The sequence below is a fragment of the Pseudochaenichthys georgianus genome, chromosome 17 (genome assembly GCF_902827115.2).
Source record: "Pseudochaenichthys georgianus chromosome 17, fPseGeo1.2, whole genome shotgun sequence".
Classification (NCBI taxonomy): domain Eukaryota; kingdom Metazoa; phylum Chordata; class Actinopteri; order Perciformes; family Channichthyidae; genus Pseudochaenichthys; species Pseudochaenichthys georgianus.
In genome coordinates, this window is record NC_047519.1 from 11471077 (window position 1) to 11479881 (window position 8805).

The following is an 8805-nucleotide window of genomic DNA, read 5'->3' on the forward strand; positions in this document are numbered from 1 at the left end:
TATATAAAGACCATCTACAGGTTGTACCATGTAAAGTTACTGCTTGTGTCAGCATATCTTGAGCCTGGTTTTGGAACAGTTTTTCATAGTATTTTAAGCTGATTGATTTTACTGTGGATCAGGCAGAGTGCCCAGATTAAAGTTGATTAGTTTAATAAGCTGCAAAATGTGTTTTGTATTTATGACCATGCTAGGGGTGGTAATTGTGTGCAGCAGCTCCCTTGTGTTATGACTATGACTGTTTCTAATGGCTTGATTGGGTACATGGCTACACCCTACAGAGTGCATGTGCTCTGGTAGAGTTGAGTTTTTCTCTACTTTGATCCCATACCGAAAAATCTCCACTATTAAACAGATTGCCATAAAAGTCATTCATGGTCCCTAGAGAGGATGAACATAATGAGCCGCTGACTTTTTGTGTAGGACACTATGAGGTTGTAACTTTTAGGTTTAGTGAAATGTATTTAACTATAGAATGGATTGCATGACATCTGGTACAGAAATACCTTGTCGCCAGGGGATAAAACCGAATTACTTTGATGGTCATCCGATTCCTCGTCTAAGACCAGCAGTTGGCCAAAACCTTTTCCTACCCATTAAAACATTTCTACATCTACTACAAAGGTTGGCTAAGCTATGTCCCTGGCTTATTCTCTTGCACTCTCTTAAGGCTGACGTTTGTGCTTAGCCTATACATTAAATGTCTTCACAACTATTGGATAGAAGTGTCCAAAAGAGAGAAAAAAAAGAAGTGTATCCAATAACTAATTTAGCGCCATCATCAGATTAGCATTTGGTGGTACTTAGCTCCTCCCTCCTGTGTCACTTCTGGTTCCAAAAATATGGACGCCCAAAAACCAAGATGGCGATGGCCAACATGCCAAACCTGACGCTTCAAAACCCTAGTAGCCACTAGCTTGTCTTGTTATGACCATCCCTAGATTGACGCACTGTGGTGGAGCAGTTTCCTTTTGTTATGACTACTTCTAAATTACATTTCCAGTTTCTTAATTTGGTAAAGAAACAGACCCACAGGGTGTGTGCTGCTTTTCTGCTGTTAAGCTAACTTCCTGTAGGTGCATAGTTTCCATCTCTCTCAGCCTTGTTCTTTCTCTAAACCAAACATGGAGCGTGTTTGATATAAGTTATCTACTGAAGGTGTAAAGACTCCTTTGCTACCAAACATGGCAGTGCTTATAAGTCCATGAGTGTTGCTCTCTCTGTTGAACAAATGTCCGCATCCAGTGCCAACAACTTGTGTTTATCCTTGTGAACCAGCCCTGACCCGCTCCATTAAACCATCAGTGGTGCAAGATTTTCTCAAAGATGTCTTCAGTTGTAATTGGAAATGATAGAGGCTGTATGCTTAGTATATCTTTAGTATTCACCAGACCAACTAATGGAACAGTCTTGCTTTTCTTTTAACTTATCTAGTTTGGATTCAAAGTCTTTCTTGATCAGTAGCTTTTAACATTCTGATAATGGAAGCCTTTTCATGTGGTTTGGAGAGACAAAACTGTTGTTGTGTTTTCCCACCACAGTTTAACCCATATTATTGGTGAAGTAATTACTCTGTAATTTCCAAATTCTCTTTATTAGCTCTGTAGCACTGTTGTGGTTGTGATGATTTTCTTTCTTTTTTACCCCCACATACAAACACAGCACACTTCTCATTCTTCCTATCTTATCCTAGCCCTTCTTCAACCACAGGAAGTTTTGCTGAACCAGAGATATTTTGAGGACCGTTTTGCATTTCAACCGCAGGAATCTAAATTGAGTTCCAGGGACATTATTTTACCCCTTGAAATTAGTGCCTTCAGTCATGTGAGATTTTGAGCTGTTAAGATGTGACTTTGTAAAGTTCAAATATGTTTTCATCCAAAAAAGTAACCATTTTGATCCCCGATATGTGGTCAGTTTATCTAAATAATGCATGTTTGGAATGTCCTACTGTGATATTTCCAAGATGTGACAGAGGTCCAGGTTTTCCAGTACTTGATCTCAAACATTTTGTGTAAAACAGCCATCGTTTTTTCATGCGTGGTAATTTATGCCGAATCGTTGAGACTGCGGTGGACACATTGACATCATTGGGCTGAAGGCATCTTTTGCTTCCTATAAAAGTAGTTCCTTTGGGTGGCAAGCCCAACTGCTGACATAATTATTTCCAAAGCCCCCTAACCTTAACTCAAACCATAACCACCACAACTAAATGCTTAACCCCAACACTTACCCTAACCACCTCTCTCAAGTAAGGACTTGAGAGAGGTCCTCACAAAGATAAATGAACAAGAACCATAATTAAATCACCATCCCCTTCCTCACAAAGATTGTTGCAACTGTTACCACAGTAACGGATGTATTTTCTAATCACACATACAAATTAGCCTGCTTTTGTGCATTTTTCGAGCTGTTGCTTTACAACGTAAAAGCTTTTTTGTTGTTGCTGTTAATTGGTGGTTTTCAGCAATGATAACTTTTTGAAAAACCCCAAGAGGAGTTTGAAGCAAAAAAAGAAAAATCTGACCGGGGTCATTCTTCTAGAAAGGCTGTACTTAGATTTTCTTAGACAATTTGGCCTGTTTGGCTCCTTCAGTCAACTTGAAGCCTGTCATAAGAGTCTGACGCCACATGACATTATTGGCAGTCGTCGTTGAGGTCATTTGTCCTCTCCCTGACAGATGGAGGGATGCTGAGCGGAAGCGAGGCACACCCCCCAAATACCGAGGCTGATAAGTGACCTCAGTCATTACAGCTCCACTGGGCTTGTTTTTCTTATTCACAGAACACCATGATGATGGCTGGCTCCCTAGGAGACCCTGGCTCTTGAGCCGTGCCAAGATTTTGGACTTTCTGCAAGTTTTTCTTTACTTGGCTCATGGCACACAATCAGCATCTAGGACTATCACTAACAGCCTGAAACACTTAAACAAACACGAAAATGCTCGACATGCCTCTTCACAAGTTGTTTATAAGTACATTCATGGCTTGTAAATGTTCTGTTTGAGTGGATTGTAACCAAAGCAGAGTGAAGACAGCAGGCCTTAAACATGTTATGTAAGTCTCCTTTATCTGCCCCTCAGTCATCAACACACAATACACGCAAACGCCCTTCATAAAAAACACTCTAAATCATAATATTAGACATAATACATTGTGTTTCCATGCCCAGAAGCTCTCAGACCTTGGGTTGCAGTGCTGCATCTGTAAGTAATTCTCTCTCTGATTCTCTCTTTCCCTCTTTCTCTCCTCATCCTCCCCTGTGTCTGGAGAATGTAAACATCAAGAGGGAGGCCCAATCTCTGCCATCACAACTTTTCTTACAGCTGACGTGGAGACAGGGCTACACTGACCGGGGGTCTGAGCCCGAAGCAGTTTAATGTACACAGCGGGTCGAGTGTGATTAGGGTTTGCAACAATTTGTTGATAGTTTAACTTTATCCTGGAGCTTTTCCAGTTCTAGATCAACATTTCAGCCACGCATGTCATGTGAACAAACTCCCTTGAAATGTTGCCACAGAAGTCTCCCGAGGATGCCGGGCTAAAAATCAAAACCATTCCTTTTTCATATTCTTTTATTGCTTGGTACAGTTTGGGGTCTAACAACATCTGCCAGTGTATTGGTCAATCACAATCACTCGACGTCTGGAAAACAATGCATTCGTATGAGGAATCACTTATTTAGCAATCAAAAGTGTTCTGGTTTCTGTTTGCGTTCCAAGAAGAATTTAGTTGGTGCTGGTGTTGAGAGGAAAAGAGGTGGAACGCCTTGGCCAACATGTAATCTCTGAACTCTTTGCCTAAACTAACTGCTTGTGAAACCATCCGTTCTTAGACGTCATCTTTCAACTCCATTATGGCGTCTCAAGTTGCAAATCGTACTGTAGACAATTGACGGAAAAGGAAGTCTTGACCCTGATATCCATTCTACTGAGATTCTGCTATACCCAGAAATATCGGCCCTTATCACCAGAACCTTATAGGGTTATTATCAGGCTGACGTTTTTCAAGATAAGCTAAACAATAACTGCTATAAATGTGGTTCTGAAAATTCATGGCAGCGTTCCTAGTGTCAGCCCGACCTTTGTCCCGACGGAGCTTAATATAAAACAAGGTGTCCAATGCTGAGTTTAGAACCCCAGGACACTAGCTCAATGATCGGGTGACATTTTAAACATGAGATAAGTGCCAGATTTCTATAATTATAATGTATTGTTACTATTCATGGTTCCCAGAGGAGATGAATTTGCTTTGGAAAATGTTGCTTTGCACTATGTAAAAGGAGTATTGTCATGACATTTACTGAACACTTCAGGGAAAGATCTCTTGTATGTGGTTGTATCACTAATAACCTTTGACCTAGTGACATCCTGAGGACAAACTGCAAGGCGGTAAGAGTAGAGTCAAACTTTGTTGTTGAATCTTTCAATTATTTTGTGCGCTCATCAACAAAGCTCTACTAGTGGGGCTTTAGACTTCTTGTATTGTTTTCTACTAGATGTTTCAATCTTGTAGGGACTTCCACGAAAATCTCCTTACTACACTATCATGTTACTTGAAGTTCTTTAAAAGGCATTTCTCTAAGACACCCCCATTCCTTGGCCCCCCAGTCACTCCCAACCTCTCGAACTGATTTCCAAACCCCAAAGTCCCAAGGCTGTTGCCCCCTCCTCTTATTTCTCTCTCTGCTGAAGAATTTGAACAAATCACCTCCATATGTGTCTGAAGGAGCCCCATGGGAAAGGAGCCAGGACGAATATACTGCTGACGGAACACAAACATTGACTTCATCAAACATTGCGAGCAGCGTGCTCTGATGCTCTCCATATGCTCACCTGGCACCGGCAGACATTTGCTGACAGCACAGCAACATCTCACCAGCGAGGCCCTTTATCTTCTTATGCCGCATGTTGTTTAGTATCTCAGATGAAGAGGTGGATGGAGGTGACAGTAGGTTTGCTGGATGGAAGTTAGCTTTGCTGGATGCTATCACTAATGAGGTAACATGTCAACGTGTAGAGGAGGGTTCGTGTTTACATGATAAGGTAACCAACAGATGTAATGTGTCAATCAAATGTAAATGTCTTTAACGGAGCTGAATGAAATCCCAGAACCCCTCTTTAGGGCCTCACGTGTTTCCAGTTAGTAACCAGAGAAATGGCAAAAAGGAGGAAGCGTGAGACAGGACAGAAAAATGGGGAAAATGAAGAAATGTAGCAGAGTAGGAAGACGTGTGATTAACTTTCAATCTCAGGTACGGCGCTCGTTCTCCTCGAAACCTGTATTTCCTTTGGCACCTGGCCAGAGGCTTGTGACCTTGTTCACTTTCCTTCACATGTCACTCCGCACGGCAGGCGCTCGGTTGTGACCTTTCTGGCAATGAATACATGTCTCTGGAGAAATATCACTTACAGAAAGCCTTCACGGACCTTACGGAATCACCCAATCAACAGCGGCGATATTTCACGTAACCATCAATGTGTCTTGTGCTACTGTAAATCTCAGGTACGGCTCTCGTTCTCCTCGAAACTGCTGACCTCCAACACTTGGAATGTGTGACTCACCGGGGGAGGACAAGGGTGGACTGCTCCTATCTGACTAACTCCAAGCTGCAATATAACAGAGCTACAGGTTGATGCAGAGGAATCCTCCTCCCTAACGAGAGTGAAGGGGAGAGAGCGTCAGGGTTTTGGCAATAAGAGAGTTTCTGAGCGAAAGTGGAGCTCTGAAATTGCAGGGGGGTTCATAGTGTTGCATTCCATTTGGTTACACACCAAGCCAGTTGACGTAAGACTGACGAGTTAAAGCCTGACGAGTTAAAGAACAGAGCGACTGATTGGTCATGTCCAGGGTGGTTTTTGTTTGGCAAGACAATGACACCCGCCGAGGGAAATGTCTTTAAGGGCAGATTTGGGGAGTTTGGCTGATTCTATTAACGTAGTTGATGATGTGGTGGAGAATGTCGCAGGAAATGTTGGTTTGGCAATGTTCTTGGCAACATGGACTGGTAAAAGAAGCAGCTGTCAGATGTATTTTGTGAAAAAACAAAAAAGGAACAACTGAACACTACATGCTCAGTGCCACAGACTTGTTGATGAACGTAGTGGAGCATTTAGCAGCTAAAGAGCCAGATATTTCCCTCAGGACTTGATGGAAAAGCAAAACGGAGCCAAAAGGAGAGTGAATATTGGACTTATATTTAACACATGGACACAAACCAGAACTGAATGAGTGCTAATGTTGCTCTTTGTCTGCAAAATGTGTGCTTAGAAAACATCGCCATAGCAACTTCCATATTGTGTTAACAGCTAGAAGCACTAACTCCAAGTGGCCACAAATCTATTGAAGCAGGTTTAAAAAAGAGAGATAGACATCGACAGTTCTTCCTAAAATGAGATTTGGCATTGATTGAAACACTCTCACATTCTCTCCATATTTGAATCAATAGTTCATGATTGGTTCCAACTGTGTATAAATGCCTGAATGGAGATTATATTATGGTTGTGTAAAATGCAACTCTTAACACCCTTAAAATATATTCCATAGGTCTTTATGTCAAAAAGGTAACAATGCAAGTTTAAGACTAATTTTAGCATAATTTACCAGCCTAAGCATTTGCATATGTGTATATACCATGACAGAATGGATGTCTGATAGCACAATCAACGACATTTTTCTAAATGTCACAATATGAACAGAGCAGGAACTGCCAGGAAACAATCAATCTTTATATATTTCAACACAATGACTGGCTGTATAGAGTAGACAATGTGACATAGTTTAGCAACCATCAACTGTGTATGAGCTTTTGGCAGTGCCTCAGTATAAGTTTACATAATACATTCATAATGCTGTACATGAAGTGAAAAACCCTTGAATGAGGTCAATTGTGATATTGGCTCCATAAATAAAATGGACTTGACTTGACTATACTTGACTTATACCCCCACTTGTTCTCTTTAGTACAAACACATGTCACACGAAACATAATAGTGAAGTAAATATTGTGGAATGAGGAAAGATGTGGAATTTTGCAGTACCAGGCAACCTTTTTGGCAAAGACGAACAATATGTAAATTAGGACAACAAATTGTCAAAAGGCAAAAGGCTTTCCCAGTGAGGATTTAAAGCCAGAATCACCACAAATCTTTCATCTGGTGCAATTTGCTGCAATTTCTCTCCAAGGAACGATGGGATGAAAAGAGTTTTTAAAAAGACACCGGGTGCTTTAGCTGCTCCTGACCCGGGGCGATGGAGACGCCAGAGTGAAGCCTGGCTGTTCTCCTGGGCTCTGGAAGGAAAACCATGTTTAACGTCTCCACAATAACATTCCCTGGGGTTATTTATTCAGGAATGTTAATGTGCTTAGAATCTCCTGGCCCCTGTGGCCTCTGACACAGGCTCCTCCGGGCTTTCCTATCAAGCGTCCGATCAGGCACAGCACAAGCTCTTTGGTGCCGCTGCCATCTGGTTAAAGTAAAGATTGATGCAGCGGGGATCTATTGATAACCCTGCAGCCGGACAGCAAAGGCTATCCATTCGGGCCTTTTGCACATCTCTGTTTATGTGTTGCCTCAATTTGACATTGCACTCTGGAAGTTTGTGTTGCAAGCCTTTCAGTAGAAATTAATGGACTTCTTGATATGCCTCTCACGCACTGTAAACACTGTATTTGATGTGTCTTCTCAGCTGTGCTTTATGTCATGGTTTGAATAAGCACAACACAATTACAGGATGTAAATGGGCCTCTCCATACATATGAGATCCATTACTGTCCCACACTCATTTAATCTCTCTGTAGGTCCCTAAATGGAAACAGATGCACAGAGCAGCATGACCACTTAACTAACATTCACGAGCAGTGGGAGTTATTAACTAACTGCTTCTCTTTAAACAGTGGGCCTTTTTGCATAATTGTTAAATATGTCGGTCAGGTCCTTAAAGGAAAAGTTTAGCATTTTGAAAAACAATGTTTTTTATTGTACATTTAGTATGATTGATTTTTGACAAAGACTTACATAACAAGGTGGATACCATTCCTATACCTTTACAGTTAACATGAAGGCTCAATAAGCTTAGCATAAAGAAAGAAATAAGGGGATATTGGGACAATAGCCCCCTGGGCAAAGACATGCAAGAGGCCTAACCTCCTCTCCTACAAGGAGCAAGAAACACAAACTTTGTGGAGGCTTTGTTTTGTTATTGTTTTGTGTTCCTTTTGTAGTTATTTATTTATGTTTACTGCAGCTTTTTATGGTGTCTTTTCCGGTGACATTTTGCAGGCGAAGGCCAGGGGAGCCTCTGACAATTTGGACCTCTTGGCCTGTACTCCAAGGGCTCGCTTCAGTAATCCATCCATCCCACCAGCGCCCCAAAGCAATTCTTGTGCACTGCACATTTGAGGATGTCCATGCTTGAGTGCTTATATTTCTTGGGAAACTTAAATGGACCATTTAGTTATTTCTAGCCTAATTGGGCTTTAAATAAGGAGGGGATCCCCCTTTCCCTGATTGGCTTTGTTTGCATGATAGGGTTTTTCCACCTAACTCCCAGTAAGAGTGCCAGGACTTGAAGCCGTTTGTCATAGTGGCCTAACGCCAACTTTTGTACCTGATAGGATAATGGGCTCTGTAAGGAACTCTGAAGGAAGGGGCAGATTTTTTTTGGTTGTGTACTTTCAAATTCTAGCACTTCGAGCTGGTTTCTCCATTCTTACCTACCTACCTTTAATAAATGCAGGCACATTTTTAGCGCCTATTCATACTAAATCAGTTGTCCCTCCCCCTGCTGCCAGGTCCAACAGAT